This window comes from Bufo gargarizans, chromosome 8 (genome assembly GCF_014858855.1).
Source record: "Bufo gargarizans isolate SCDJY-AF-19 chromosome 8, ASM1485885v1, whole genome shotgun sequence".
Lineage (NCBI taxonomy): Eukaryota > Metazoa > Chordata > Amphibia > Anura > Bufonidae > Bufo > Bufo gargarizans.
The window spans coordinates 93,587,136-93,602,960 of NC_058087.1; the positions used below are offsets into that span (position 1 = coordinate 93,587,136).

Genomic DNA, 15,825 nt, shown 5'->3' on the forward strand with positions numbered 1-15,825 from the left:
ACTCTATACTGGCGAAGATTTTCAGTCACATAGTCCATTCTTGCAGTGATTAATCACGCTGAAGAAAAAAAGAAATATATTTATCAGATTGCATAAGGCCGAATGCCTTATAGGAAGCAGGACACATTGTACTCACGATTGAGGCCCCTGGGCTCCATTGTCTGAAGACGATGGATCCAGTAAGCCTCCCTTTTCAATAACAATTTATTTCTGTCACCCCCTCGACGGGGTAATGATACACCTTCAATAATCTGATACCTCAACTGCGAGATGTTGTGTTTTTTATCATAAAAATGAAGGGGTATTGGGAGTAATAAATTCTGTTTACGGATAGTAGATTTGTGTTTACTTAGTCTGTCCTTCATTCTCATTGAGGTTTCCCCCACATATAGTAATCCACATGGACATTTAAGAATGTAAACCACAAATCTACTATCACAAGTGAACGTGCCCCTTATTGGAATATTTTCACCTGAGTGAGGGTGGGAGAAACATGAACCCTTTATAACGCTGGAACAATTGACACAGTTTAAACAAGGAAAAGTGCCCCGTCTAGGTGTAGATAAAGTACTCTGTCCTCTTTCTATTTTATTACTTCCCACATCCGCCCGGACTATTTTATCCCTAATATTTTCTGCCCGTTTATAGCATATCATGGGTGGCCTCTGGAACTCTCCTATCCGTGGATAGGACTTAGATAATATGTGCCAATGTTGATTAACAATAGTCCTAAGGCGCTGGGACCAGGGATGGTATTTAATCACTAAGGGGATCCTTGTTTCTTTCTTAGTTCTATCTGGTGGTGTAATCTCAGCTTTATTACGCTGTATTTTCAATAGATCAGGGGGGTAGCCTCGCTCTCTAAATTTATTGGTCATATCGTCTAATCTTGTTTGACACATATCCCTATCACTAACGATCCGTCTAACCCTCTGGTATTGCCGCCCTGCTTCTTACTAGAATTGTTCCAGTGGTGGGTGACGGGAAGCCAGATTCTCTGCTATGGAACCTCTCTCCAATTGATTTTGGTTAATTTTTATTTATTTAATTTTTATTTTAATTCATTTCCCTATCCACATTTGTTTGCAGGGGATTTACCTACATGTTGCTGCCTTTTGCAGCCCTCTAGCTCTTTCCTGGGCTGTTTTACAGCCTTTTTAGTGCCGAAAAGTTCGGGTCCCCATTGACTTCAATGGGGTTCGGGTTCGGGACGAAGTTCGGATCGGGTTCGGATCCCGAACCCGAACATTTCCGGGATGTTCGGCCGAACTTCTCGAACCCGAACATCCAGGTGTTCGCTCAACTCTACTCATGAATAAACCGGACTCTTCTCTGGCAGCTTGTGTCTTCTCCAGTGCATGCTGCCAGGATATGGCTGTTTTTACACGTAGTTTCTTAGTGGCATTTTTCAGCATTTTTTACACTTAGTGTTTTATGTGGTAAAACACCAGTTACACCAACTTTTTTTTTTTTTTTTTGCTACTGGGGTTTTTGTTATTAGGTGGTGTTTTCTGGACTTCTGGCTTCTTTTCAATAATGTGGCTCTTGGAATTTTCACGTCACCCTCTCTATAGGGCTTATTTTGCAGTTTTTACTGTAGGTTCTCAGCAGTGACATTGTTTCTGTCACTAATTTATGCTGCCCCTTTAAAATGTGTCTCCGTTAAAATGTCCTGCATTTTGCTTTTCGGATGCTGGTAAGTGCAATCCTCACAACTAGTTCTGACGTTAATTTGAGGTTAATGGGTGACAGATTGTAAAGAATTCTTCCTGCTGTACTACAGGTCAAACAAACCTGATTGTTTTTAGATGAAGAGAGTGGAAATATTTTTGGACTCTGAAAATACAGCTTTTTTTGGACTATATCATGCACTTTTCCCCTGCAAAAGCAGTGGAAAAGTGGCAGTGCTTTTTATAGTCCGAATATTAATCACAGTTTCCATTATGGACGCGGTCTTCAGAATGTGGGAGGCACGGGGCAGTGAGGGCAGAACAGTGCTGGCTTTACTCACCGCTCCCTGGTCTTTATCCAAGTCCCGCTTTGCACTGTGTCCTGACTGTGTACAGCGTCAGGATGTGGTGGACATAGGCGTACACTATGACCTGATGCTGTGTGACCAGAGAGCAGTGAGTGAGTGGCAGTGCTGTCTGAAACAAGTGAGGTAAGATTATTTTTAAACATCTGATGTGAGGTCTGATCTGAGGCTGATGAGGTCTATTCTGAGCTTGATTGGGGTCTGATCTAAGTCTGATGGCGGTCTGATCTGAGGCTGATGTAGGCTGTGGGGTCTTATGGGGTTCGTATCTGAGGTTGATGTAGGTTGGGGGGGGGGTCTGATCTGAGGCTGATGGAACTTGAGGGTCTTATCTGGGGGTCTAATGAAGAATGGGGGTCTGATTTGGGGGGATCTGCAGAAAAATAGTTTTTTCTTATTTTCCTCCTCCAAATACTAGATGTGTCTTACATTCCGATGCGTCTTACAGATGTAGTACAGTAGTACTGATATAGGGTGAGTTTCTTTCACTAGCCTGTCACGGTATCACAGTATACGATGTATATGTCACAATGTGCAAATCAAACACATGGAGCCCATGCAGAGCTGACACTGCATAAAGGAGACACCAGATGGCGCTAGAGAGCAGGGCTTCTGATATAATGGTTGTGTGTGCAGATATAAGGTATAGTTATTCTGTATTCTGTCCTGCGTGGGTCTGTCCTTGCAGTGTAAATGGGGGCTGCCTACTACTGTACAAAGAGCCCACCATAGGCTATCATATGAGGAGATTTTTAAACTGTTGGGAAACTAAAACTCACAGAATGGCTTGAGATCCTGTGTCCATCATGGATTGCTAAAACTAGACGTTTCTCTACATCCACATTTTTCCCATTTTCTGTATACTATGCTGGCCAGACTGCCCCTACAAATGCCATCCACACTACCCCCACAAATGCCAGCCACAATGTCCTGGCAAGTGCCTGCCACACAAATAGCAGCCTGTATCCTTACCCTCCATGCTCCCGGCTCTGTCCTGCTGCTGTGTGGTGTCAGGGCACAGTACAATGGCACCCAGAGCGGAACAAGAGTTGGGGGTCAGGAGGGTGTCTAATCTTATCCGGGGTCTGAATCTTTTTTTTCTTCAATCAGATAAGGTGACATCACAAATAGGTATTTGTGCTGTGACATCACAACTGTTTCAGTCAGGCAAGTGTCAACATAAGGTACTGCATGTCTCATCAAATAACTTTCCTGTCTGCTCCCTGCTACAGCCATATCTCCCAACTGTCCCGAATCTGGCATTCAGCTGCAGGGGGCAGAGTTAGGGGCGTGGCTAACTGTTACACAGAGCGCATTGCTGATAACTAGACAGGAGCAAAATTTTGAAAAACTGAATTCAGCAGGTTCACTGAAAATCCCCAAAAAATTTGAATTGTTAAAAATTAATTAGTCACAAATTGGTAGAAATCGGGCGTACCCAGAGCACTCTGCCTCAGGGTACAGCCACAGGGAGCAGCCATGCTGTAGTGAAGAACTGCACGGCCAATTAGCACACAGCTGCCTTTCATGTAATAATGGAGACCGCACTGTATAGTGGGCCTTTTTTTGTTAATGGCTGTGCGGCACCTTTAGTGCATCTTTAAACGGGGGCTGTTGCTGGTTAGGTGGGGACACAATATGCTGGCATGCCCACTTCTCCAACCCCAGCGCTCTCCTGTCCTACAGGTGGGAGCCCTTCTCCTGCCATTTGCTTCGCTCAACACATACTGTAAGTTATAAGGTATGTCCACCGTTCACCGGCCTGTGCTCTCCCCCGCAGTGACATCATCACACCTGCTGAGTGGGAGAGCACAGGCTAGGGGATGATGAGCTTTATTCATCGGGGGGAATGGGGCTAGGTAGGTATTAATTTTTATTTTTAATAAAACTAAATAGGCATCATTATGGTAAGGAGGCACTAAGTGGCCAACACTAAGGGGCCAACACTATGGTAAGGTGGCAACACTGAGCAGGCAGGAAGCCAAAACTAGGAGAACATGTATGGTATATAGCGGCTCACCCCTCTCACCACCTGGAATTAGGTGCTCTTGTCAGTGGATTACCCCACAGTCCAGAAAGGAGGATCAATATAATTGTAAGTGACAGGCACTCTACCACTCAGAACTGTTAATTTTATTAAACAACTAAGGTAAAAAACGTTATTAAAATTTTAATATTAAAAGAAATGGATAAAGAAGTAAGATCATGAGCTAGCGGCTAATATAGATGCAATACTCGGTAAAGCAAATCGCTGAAAAAGAGCTCCACCAACATACTTCATGATGTTATATTCAAGTGTCGGCAAATCCAAACGTCAATCCATAAATGTCCAGGCGTCAATTCCTAAAGTATCCAGATACCAATTCATGAGAAGCAGTTCATGAAGAGTGTGATAACTGTTCCTTTTAGGCACTCTTCATGATTGGATGGGGTTCATATACGGTTAGTTGTATTTAACGTTCCGAGGTTGGTAAATGGTTAATCCCATTTCACCGGTCATTGTTTATGATTATCAATCATTATTCACGGTTCCTCATAGCTATTTTACCTTTTCTCTCACACAGGGCACATAATGCCAAACCTCTCAATGGTGTTTGATTAGGTTTTACCGTGATGCAGGCTTCTGTGGGAACAGTCCCTGGCTCAGAGGTTAGTATCTCGCTCCCCAGTAGTGGCGTCCGACTCCTTGCGTCTCGGACTGTGGATCGCCTGTGTTCAGCGTGTTGCTCGGTGTGTCAGGTTCACAGGCCGAGCCTCCGATTCAGCATGCTGTCTCGGTATAGTTGCAATTCATAGGTTATTGTTGCTCTGTGTTATCGGAATAATCCTTTTAGGTTGTTACAGTTCCACCATGCGCGTTTTGGAGGCCCCTGCTCCTTCATCAGTGGGTAATTTTCAAGGACCCCATACAATTGCGCCTTTTATAGTCCTAATAGAGGTGGAGTAACATTTTTTCTTTCATTCAGATGGATATAATAGGTGGACTGGATCTCCATATTGGTATATATTGTGACATAGCAAGGGGTTTTGTTTGGGAATGCAGGTATTTTCCTCCCAACATGGGCGGCTGGGCTGATTTCCAGCCAGGTGAGATCAAATACCGGAGTTTAACCCCTTAAGGACCAGGCCATTTTTTGCAAATCTGACCAGTGTCACTTTAACCTCTTCAGGACACATGACGTACCGGTACGTCATGATGTCCTGGTACTTAAGGAAACATGACGTACCGGTATGTCATGTGTTGTTCCGATCACTGCCGCCCGGCTGGCAGTGATCGGAACAAGGTGCCTGCACAAATCATTGAGCAGGCACCTAGGCTAAATGCGCGGGGGGGGGGGGGGGGGTCCCGTGGCCCCCCCATGTCGGCGATCGCAACAAACCGCAGGTCAATTCAGACCTGCGGTTTGATGCGCTTTTTGCCGTTTCTGATCAGAAACTTTCCAATGCCCAAAATATATATGTTCTTCCTCCCCCTGCACCCCTGAATGATATTATGTGGGCGGGTGGTGCAGGGGGAGGGTTGCGGGCGGTGCAGGAGGCGGGCGGTGCGGCAGGCGGGATCGCGATCCCCCGCCCGCCTCCCCTTGAATAATCGTTGGTGTACAGTGGGTATACCAGGGTGCCAGCACATTGCTGGCACCGTGGTATAAACGGCTGACATCGTTGATGCGATGTCAGCCGTTTAACCCTTTCCATGCAGCGGTCCGTACGGACCACTGTATGGAAAAGGTTAACAGCGCAGGGAGCTCCCTCCCTCTCCGATCGGGGGGCTGCTGTGCCTTTGCAGTCCCCCGATGGGAGAGGGAGAGAGCCCCCAGACAGCCCCTCGACACCCCAGTCCTCACCCTTCCCCGTCTGCGAAGTTGTGGCAGACGGGGAAGGTTCCCATGGCAACAGGACGCCTGCTCCTGCTGTCCATGGTGCTGAACAGATCTGTGCTGAAAGCATAGATCTGTTCAGTGTAAGTAAAATACAGGGCAGTACCCTATATAGAGTACAGTACTGTATTATACAGACATCAGACCCACTGGATCTTCAAGAACCAAGTGGGTCTGGGTAAAAAAAAAGTGAAAAAAAAATAAAAATAAAAAAACACATTTATCAGTGATTAAAAATGAAAAAAATGAAATTCCCTACACATGTTTGGTAACGCCGCGTCCGTAACGACCTGATCTATAAAATGGTCATGTTACTTTACCCGAACGGTGAACGCCATAAAAATAAAAAATTAAAAACTATGATGAAATTGAAATTTTTTGAAAAAACGGTGTAAAAAAAGCAATTTTTTGTCATCTTACATCACAAAAAGTGCAATAGCAAGAGATCAAAAAATCATATGCACCCCAAAATAGTGCCAATCAAACCGTCATCTCATCCCGCAAAAAATGAGACCCTACTTAAGATAATCGCCCAAAAACTGAAACAACTATGGCTCTTAGACTATGGAGAAACTAAAACTTTTTTTGTTTTAAAAATGAAATCATTGTGTAAAACTTACATAAATAAAAAAAATTGTATACATATTATGTATCGCCGCGTCCGTGACAACCTGCTCTATGAAATTAACACATGATCTAACCTGTCAGATGAATGTTGCAAATAACAAAAAAAAAAAAAACTGTGCCAAAAAGGTATTTCTTGTTACCTTGCCGCACAAAAAGTGTACTATAGAGCAACCAAAAATCATATGTACCCTAAACTAGTACCAACAAAACTGCCACCCTATCCCGTAGTTTCTAAAATGGGGTCACTTTTTTTAGTTTCTACTCTAGGGGTGCATCAGGGGGGCTTCAAATGGGACATGGTGTCAAAAAAAACAGTCCAGCAAAATCCAGCCTTCCAAAAACCGTATGGCATTCCTTTCCTTCTGCGCCCTGCTGTGTGCCCGTACAGCAGTTTACGACCACATATGGGGTGTTTCTGTAAACTACAGAATTAGGGCCATAAATAATGAGTTTTGTTTGGCTGTTAACCCTTTCTTTGTAACTGGAAAAAAAATATTAAAATGGAAAATTTGCCAAAAAAGTGAAATTTGGAAATTGTATCTCTATTTTCCATTAAATCTTGTGCAACACCTAAAGGGTTAAAAATGTATGCAAAATCAGTTTTGAATACCTTGAGGGGTGTACTTTCTTAGATGGGGTCACTTTTAGGGAGTTTCTACTCTAGGGGTGCATCAGGGGGGCTTCAAATGGGACATGGTGTCAAAAAACCAGTCCAGCAAAATCTGGCTTCCAAAAACCAAACGGCGCACCTTTCACTCTACGCCCCGCTGTGTGGCCGTACAGTAGTTTACAGCCACATATGGGGTGTTTCTGTAAACGGCAGAGTCAGGGCAATAAAGATACAGTCTTGTTTGGCTGTTAACCCTTGCTTTGTTAGTGAAAAAAATGGGTTAAAATGGAAAATAAGGCAAAAAAATGAAATTTTCAAATTTCATCCCCATTTGCCAATAACTCTTGTGCAACACCTAAATGGTTAACGACATATGTAAAATCAGTTTTGAATACATTGAGGGGTGTACTTTCTTAGATGGGGTCACTTTTAGGGAGTTTCTGCTCTAGGGGTGCATCAGGGGGCTTCAAATGGGACATGGTGCAAATAAACCAGTCCATAAAAATCAGCCTTCCAAAAACCAAACGGCGCACCTTTCACTCTACGCCCCGCTGTGTGGCCGTACAGTAGTTTACGGCCACATATTGGGTGTTTCTGTAAACGGCAGAGTCAGGGCAATAAAGATACAGTCTTGTTTGGCTGTTAACCCTTGCTTTGTTAGTGGAAAAAATGGGTTAAAATGGAAAATTAGACAAAAAAAATGAAATTCTCAAATGTCATCCCCATTTGCCAATAACTCTTGTGCAACACCTAAAGGGTTAACGACGTATGTAAAATCAGTTTTGAATACCTTGAGGGGTGTAGTTTCTTAGATGGGGTCATTTTTGGGAGGTTTCTATTATCTAAGCCTCACAATATGACTTCAAACCTGAACTGGTCCATAAAAAGTGGTATTTTGAAGATTTCTGAAAATTTGCAAAATTTGCTTCTAAACTTCTAAGCCTTGTAACATCCCCAAAAAATAAAATATAATTCCCAAAATGCTACAAACATGAAGTAGACATATGGGGAATGTAAAATCATCACAATTTTTGGGGGTATTACTATGTATTACAGAAGTGGAGAAACTGAAACTTTGAAATTTGCTAATTTTTGAAATTTTTGGGTAAATTAGGTATTATTTTGTGCAAAAAAAATAATTTTTTTGACTTCATTTTACCAGTGTCATGAAGTACAATATGTGACGAAAAAACAATCTCAGAACGGCCTGGATAAGTCAAAGCGTTTTAAAGTTATCAGCACTTAAAGTGACACTGGTCAGATTTGCAAAAAATGGCCTGGTCCTAAGGTGTAAAAAGGCTGTGTCCCTAAGGGGTTAAGTGCTGATAACTTTAAAACACTTTTACTTACCCAGGCCATTCTGAGATTATTTTTTCGTCACATATAGTACTCCATGACACTGCTAAAATTGGGTCAAAAAAGTAAATTTTTTTGCATAAAAAAATACCCAATTTACCAAAGATTTAGAAAAATTTGCAAATTTCAAAGTTTCAGTTTCTCTACTTCTGTAATACATAGTAGTACCCCTAAAAATTGTGATGACTTTACATTCCCCATATGTCTACTTCATATTTGTATCATTTTGGGAATATTTTATTTTGGGGGATGTTACATAGCTTAGAAGTTTAGAAGCAAATTTAGAAATTTTTCCGAAATTTTCCAAATCCCACTTTTTATGGACCAGTTCAGGTCTGAAGTCACTTTGTGAGGCTTATGTAATAGAAACCATCCATCTATTTAGAAACTACACCCCTCAAGGTATTCAAAACTGATTTTACAAACGTTGTTAACCCTTTAGGTCTTCCACAAGACTTCATGGCAAATGGACATAAAATTTAAGAATTTAAATGTTTTTGAAAATTTTCCAATATGATCAATTTTTTCCAGGAACAAAGCAAGGGTTAACTGCCAAACAAAATTCTGTAGTTTGCAAAAACACCCCATATGTGGTCCTAAACTACTGTTTGGCCAAACGGGAGGACATAGAAAGAGGAGAACGCCATATGGGTTTTGGAAGCAGATTTTGCAGGACTGGTTTTGTTTATACCATGTCCCATTTCAAGCCCCCCATTGCAACCCTAGAATAGAAATTACAAAAAAGTGACTCCATCTAAGAAAGTACACCCCTCAAGGTATTCAAAACTGGGTTTACAAACTTTGTTAACCCTTTAGGTGTTCCACAAGAGTTAATGGCAGATGGAGATACAATTTTGGAATTTCTATTTTTTTGAAAATTTTCCATTTAACCCTTACTTTATTACTAGAAAAAATGGGTAACAGCCAAACAAAACTCAAAATGGGTTGCCCTGATTCTGCAGTTTGCAGAAACACCCCATATGTGGTCGTAAACTACTATTTGGCTAAACGGCAGGACATAGAAGAAGGGGAACGCCATATGGTTTTTGGAAGGCAGATTTTGCTGGACTAGTTTATTTACACCATGTACCCTTTCAAGCCCCCTGATGCACCCCTAGGGTAGAAACTCCATAAAAGTTACCCCCATCTAGGAAACTACGGGATAAGGTGGTTGTTGTTTTGGGACTATTTTGGGGTAAATATGATTTTTGGTTCCTCTATATTACAAAATTTAAATTCTAAAATTATTTCTACATTCGCTATTTAGTTTTGTGGAACACCTAAAGGGTTAACAAAGTTTGTAAAGTAACTTTTGAATACCTTGAGGGGTGTAGTTTCTTAGATGGGGTCACTTTTTTGGAGTTTCTAGTCTAGGCTACATCAGGGGGGCTTCTAATGGGACATGGTGTAAATTAACCAGTCCATCAAAATCTGCCTTCCAGAAACCATATGGCGTTACTTTCGTTCTATGCCTTGCCGTGTGGCTATATAGCCATTTACGACCACATATGGGGTGTTTCTGCAAACTACAGAATCAGGGCATTAAATATTTAGTTTTGTTTGGCTGTTAACCCTTGTTTTATTACTGTAAAAAATCATTTTAGGACAAAAAAAAATATATTTTAGTATCTCCATAGCCTGGGAGCTATTGTTGGGCGACTATCTATTTTTTGCGGGATGAGATGGCGGTTTTATTGGCAGTAATTGGGGGTGCATATGACATTTTGATCACTCGCTATTACACTTTTTGTGATGTTAGGTGACAAAAAATAGCATTTTTTTACATGTTTATTTATTTTTTAACGCTGTTCATCCGGTGGGGTTGGGTTAAATGTTATTTTTATAGAGAAGATTTTTACGGACGCGGCGATGCCCTATATGTATGGCTCTTAGACACTAAGCAGGAATCCTCAAATTGCGGCCATCCAGATGTTGTAAAACTACAATTCCCACCATGCCCTGCTGATGGCTGTAGGTTGTCTGCGCATGCTGGGAGTTATAGTTTTACAACATATGGAGGGCTGCAGTTTGAGGATGCCTGCACTAAAACTAATATTTTTTGAAAAAAACTAAATTGTTTCCGTGTCTCCAAAGTCTGAGAGCCATAGTTTTTTATGTTCTCTAGGGAACTGTTGGGGATTATAAAAATTTAGTGTGAGGAATATGAATTAATATTTACTGTCAGCCATGTCCTCACACCCCCATTTGCTGACAGATAGCGGAAGTAGTGAACTCCACAGGAGTGCCCTGCTTCAAAGCCCCCAGCCCTGATTGTCATTTGATGCACCTCTTGGCATGTTCAGTGTACATGCAAAATAAGTTTCCACTTCCCCCAGCCATCTCAGTGTCAGTTGAAAAGGAAGAAAGCCCACCAGGGGGTCCAGGCTTCAAGGAGGAGGTCACACCTCAGTCCACCAGTTTGGAGCCAAGCTGAATCCTGCAGGAAAACCCCCAGCATGGGGTATCCGCCCTTGCCCAGGATCAATGAGACCTCTCAGACATGTTGGCACCTACCTTTCATAAGGAATTATGAATCGCCTGGCCTTCGCAGGCGCAAACCGGATACATATTTGTGTCCCAGTGGCCATGAGGTACGTTCCCATGGTCTTTGTTTAATGGGACAATGTCAGGGGAGGGAGGTATCCATATCTCCCCATAGAAACCACATAACAGTACCAGGTTTGGACTCTACTTGTAGCCGGAACCCAGGCAGGTCCATTGGTCCCAGAACCATCTCCATGTGACCCTCTGGTCTGGAGCTATGAACCCTAAAGGGTTTTGTGAGTCATTTGCTGCCAGCCCAGAAGAGGGGGAGTGGACCCCTCCCTGAGGCCGGGAGGAGAGGGGCTGGCTACAGGTTAAAAGTCTGGTGCCAGCAAGTAGGCGGGTCTTTCTCTGAAGAGGGGTCACATCCTAGATGATCCTTTAGAGGAACCCAGGAAATAGCTGAGATCACGGCCCTTCATGTGGACTTCAGCAAAGAACATCTGAAAGGAACTTTCATCATACCCGGTAACTGACTTTTACACTGCTTAACCCTGTTGTAACCATATACCCTGTATCTATAACCTCAGACCACTGTATATATTGTCTGTGTATATTGTGTTAAATGCTATCTTGTATCTCGATCACGAATCCCCACGTCCATGTTTTGGACTAGTTATACGCTACCGCGGGTTGGTTTCTGTCCCCATATAATCCCTTTAGCGGACCGGGCTTATATCAAACGAGAACTGGTGGCAGATACCCGGGCTGAGGAGGCACTGTTTCACTGCGGCAGTGAAAAGGCTCTCTCAGCTTGTTGCCTCTCTGTGCCCGCGTGGACAGGAGGTGTTTGTGTAAACTATACCAACCTGACCTTACGTGCTCCACTGGAGGGCGTAACTTCACGTTTTTGGTAAACCCGTGATCATACCAGGTCTCGTGAGCTCGATGTGGTTGACGTCAAGCAGGCACGAGGTGTGGTATTCATCACATTTAGTACTCCATGGAAGTGTGATACTCCCTGAAGCAATCGATAATGCAGAGGCCCGGATGATCGGGGCAAGTGTCACATTGAGTGGTGGTGTCCTTCCGTATCCCCCTCTTGTGATACATTCTGCATCTTTTTTGGGTTCGTCCCTTCTTTCCAGTATGGGGGACCACACCTGGAAAATGTTGGCCAGGGACGATCCGGGCGCCTCCAATTCCCGAGGTACTCCGGCCTGCTCTTTCCCGGTCTGAAAAAATCAGGTCCTTGAGGACTGCCTCATAGAATTGGAGAAATGTCCCTTTGCTGCCAGCGCTTCGGAATAGTACAAAAGCGTTGTACAAGGCAACCTGTACCAAGTAGACCGCAACTTTTTTGTACCATGCCCGGGTTTTGCACGTGGCATTATATGGCTTGAGGACTTGATCAGAGAGATCAACTCCTCCCATATACCGATTGTAGTCGACGATACAATCGGGCTTGAGGACCGTTGCCGCGGTACCTCGCACAGGGACAGGGGTGATGTCATTACCGTGGATTGTGGACAGTACAAAGACATCCCTCTTGTCCTTATACCTGACCAGCAACAGGTTTCCATTGGTAAGGGCATGGGTCTCACCCCTGGGGATAGGTACCTGGAGGGGGTAGGCAGGGAGGCCATGCTGATTTTTCCTCTTGGCCCCACAAGCAAACGTGGATCTGGCGGCGAGGGACTGGAACAAGGGGATACTAGTATAAAAGTTATCCACATACAAGTGGTAACCCTTATTTAGCAGTGGGTACATAAGGTCCCACACAAGTTTCCCGCTAACACCCAGAGTGGGGGGGACATTCTGGGGGTTGAATACGGGAATCTCGCCCCTCGTACACACAAAATTTGTAAGTGTACCCTGAGGTACTCTCACAAATTTTGTACAGCTTCACGCCATACCTCGCCCGCTTAGTGGGATAGTATTGGCGGAAACGGAGTCTCCCCTTGAACGCAATGAGAGACCTTCCAGGTATGTCGGCGTGCGCAAATTTGGCCCCGAAGTGATCGATGACTGGCCGTTTCTTATACAGACGGTCATAGGCAGGATCCCCTCGAGGGGGACGGGACATGCTGCTTATCTGAATAATGCAGACATTTCCAGATGGCTTCAAACCGGGAGCGTGTCATGGCCATACTGTAGAGTGGGGTCTGGTAGAGGACGTCCCCACTCCAGTATTGCCTGACACTGGGTTTTTGCACTAGACCCATATGCAGCACGAGGCCCCAAAATGTCCTCATCTCGGCTGCACTGACCAGCGTCCAGCTACCGGGTCTAGCCAAAAAGTAGCCCGGGTGCTGAGCAATGAACTGTTGGGCGTACAGGTTCGTCTGCTCCACCATCAGATTCACAAATGGGTCACTGAAAAGAAAAACTAAAAAAGTCAATTTCAGTAAGCCCACTGTGGGAATCTGGATTCCTGGATTGCCAACAAAATCCGGAATCTCGGGCTCAAAATCCACTGGGGGACACCAGCTAAGTTCACCGGCAGGAAGCTCCGATGGGCTTACGGTATTTGGTGGGCCGGGAAACCCGTACGAGCCCCAGGGCAGCTCGTACTAGGGTCGGCCACAGGGTCCCTAGCATGTAGGGCCCCTGGCTCCGCCTGGCAGCATCTCCGCCGCCTTGGGGGCTCATCGTCATCAGATGATGATGATGAGGAGGATGCGGATGACAAGAGGAAGGTGGGGTCATCCTCACTGGGGCTCTCAGAGTCGGAGGCAATCTGGCTGTATGCCTCCTCCACCGAGAACATCCGGCGGGCCATGGGTATGTGTGTGTGTGTGTATGTATGTGCGTGCGTCTAAACTTTTGTTGTATGTGCGTGTGTGTGGGGGCACGGGTGTTCACGTACTAAAAAGTAAAAAAAAAGTTAGGTAAAAAGGAAAAAAAAGTTCAAACTTGCTGATCAGCGGATCAGCAAGTGGCAGGGGGGTCTAGGGTCTCAAAGCAAAAAAAAACTAACGGTGCCTCTCCCTCAATGACCCTAACCTACCTGAAGGGTGATGGGTGCAGAAGGGTGATGGGTGCCGATGGGGGGGATCGCAGGAGCCTGGTGAGGACAGTGCTACACGGTGCAGGTGCTGAACAGAAAGAGGAGGGGAGAGAGGAGCACTGGAAGTTTGAATCTCGCGCCTCTCTCCCTGCACCAATCAGCACCCTGGACAATGGCATTCAGCACCACGGCCAGCACCGCCTCTCCCAAATGCACGGACTGTGATTGGTGGTGTGTAATCACACCACCGATCACAGTCCTTTTCCGGTTCATCGGGTCACCGGAGACCCGAATGGACCGGAAACGCAGAAAACTGCAGGTCTGAATTGACCTGCGGTTTTCTGCGATCACCGATACGGGGGGTCCTTCCCCCCCTGACGTTGTGATAGGATGCCCGCTGAATGATTTCAGTGGGAATCCTGTTCCGATTAACCCCTGCCACGCCGCAATCGTGTTTTAAACCCATGACGTAGCGGTACGTCATATGTCCTTAGGGACTCGGGAAACTTCATGTGTCCGTAAGGGGTTAAATGCCTTTAAATAGGCAGCTGGGCACAGAATCTGAGTCTCTGTCTTGGGATCTGAAGCATGGTGTTGTGCTGGAAGGTTCATAAGGGCTGCACGCTGGGAAACATACCCCCTAAAGCCTGCGGTGAACTGTCGGGGATAAAACGGCTAGCAAGGTGACGTGTCTGTTCTATGGACTTTTCATTGTGTGAATTAACACCAAGACTGTAATAAGTAGTTTTTCTTTTGCCTTTTGTGTGAATAAACACTGAAATTTTGATTTACAAACTTGTTTTGCCTCTGTTCTGCATCCGCTTACCCTGCCTACCAGAGCAAATCCGCACAGAATATATACAGATTAACTTCAATAGTGTCACATATTATGTAGATAACTCTGTGTATAATGTCAGAGTTTTTATCTCTACATCGATGTAATAATCACAAAAGTAGTGAAATAAATAGACTTCTTTTAAAGCAAATATAAAATGTAATCAAATTTAATGAAAACGCATCACTAACACAACTTTATTGTGTCCTCATCTATTAGTCTCTTTTCTTCTCTAAATTTGGACAACTAGAAAAACTTGGAAACATATAGAGAACTATAAAAATTATAGGGGATATATAAGGGATGCAGTTGCGTCTTCTATGCGTTTTTTATGCGCTTCCAATGTTCTTCTTTTTCTCCATTATAAGAGAAAATTTATAAAAATAGTATATAAAAGATATATGTATCTTCTATATATTTAATAAAAAAGAAATCACATAAAAAAGCAATTGCGTTTTTGATGCGTCTCCAACTTTTTCTATAACCACTACAGTACTGCCGCAAGCAGGATCGCGTCCTGGCGGCGGTCCTGTTATACCTCCTGGACGCGCCGGCGTCCAGGAGGTATAGAAGCCATTTTATAAGGTGTTAAATGGCTTCTGTGCTCCTCTGCTGGTCCTTTTCGTCGGTTGGTCCCAGCAGAGGAGCACAGATCACAGTGAGTACACCAAACAGTACACTTAGCCCCCAGATCACCCCCCATCACCCCAATTAACCCCTTGATCACCCCTGTCAATCACCTAGTGAAAGGGAAAAAAGTTTTTTTCCCCACAAGTATTGACGGTTAGGTTTAGGATAGTTTAGACCCCTTTGTTAGGCAGTTAGCGTCGGTTAGCGCCCAGCCCACCACACCTCAGTCACTGATTCGCTGATTATCAGCATTTGTACTTTTATAGTATCTGTAAGTGATCAGAACTGATCACAGTCAGATCTATAATAGTATTAGTGTCCCCTTAGCTCGCCCTCAACCCAAAACGCAGTGTTTGCCCG

General features: G+C 44.2%; 1 protein-coding gene across 3 annotated transcripts in view; it reads left to right on the top strand.

Moving 5' to 3' along the window:
• Nucleotides 1-2,077: 2,077 nt before the first annotated feature.
• The window catches only part of PIKFYVE (phosphoinositide kinase, FYVE-type zinc finger containing), a 341,373-nt gene continuing 327,625 nt past the window's right edge, over nt 2,078-15,825 (top strand). For 2 of the 3 annotated variants that reach the window (XM_044303222.1, XM_044303224.1), the window contains exons 1-2: nt 2,078-2,161; nt 4,600-4,684. The gene's annotated coding sequence lies outside the window, so the exon portion shown is untranslated. The remainder of the gene's footprint in view (nt 2,162-4,599; nt 4,685-15,825) is intronic. The other variant, XM_044303223.1, reaches the window with a different exon arrangement.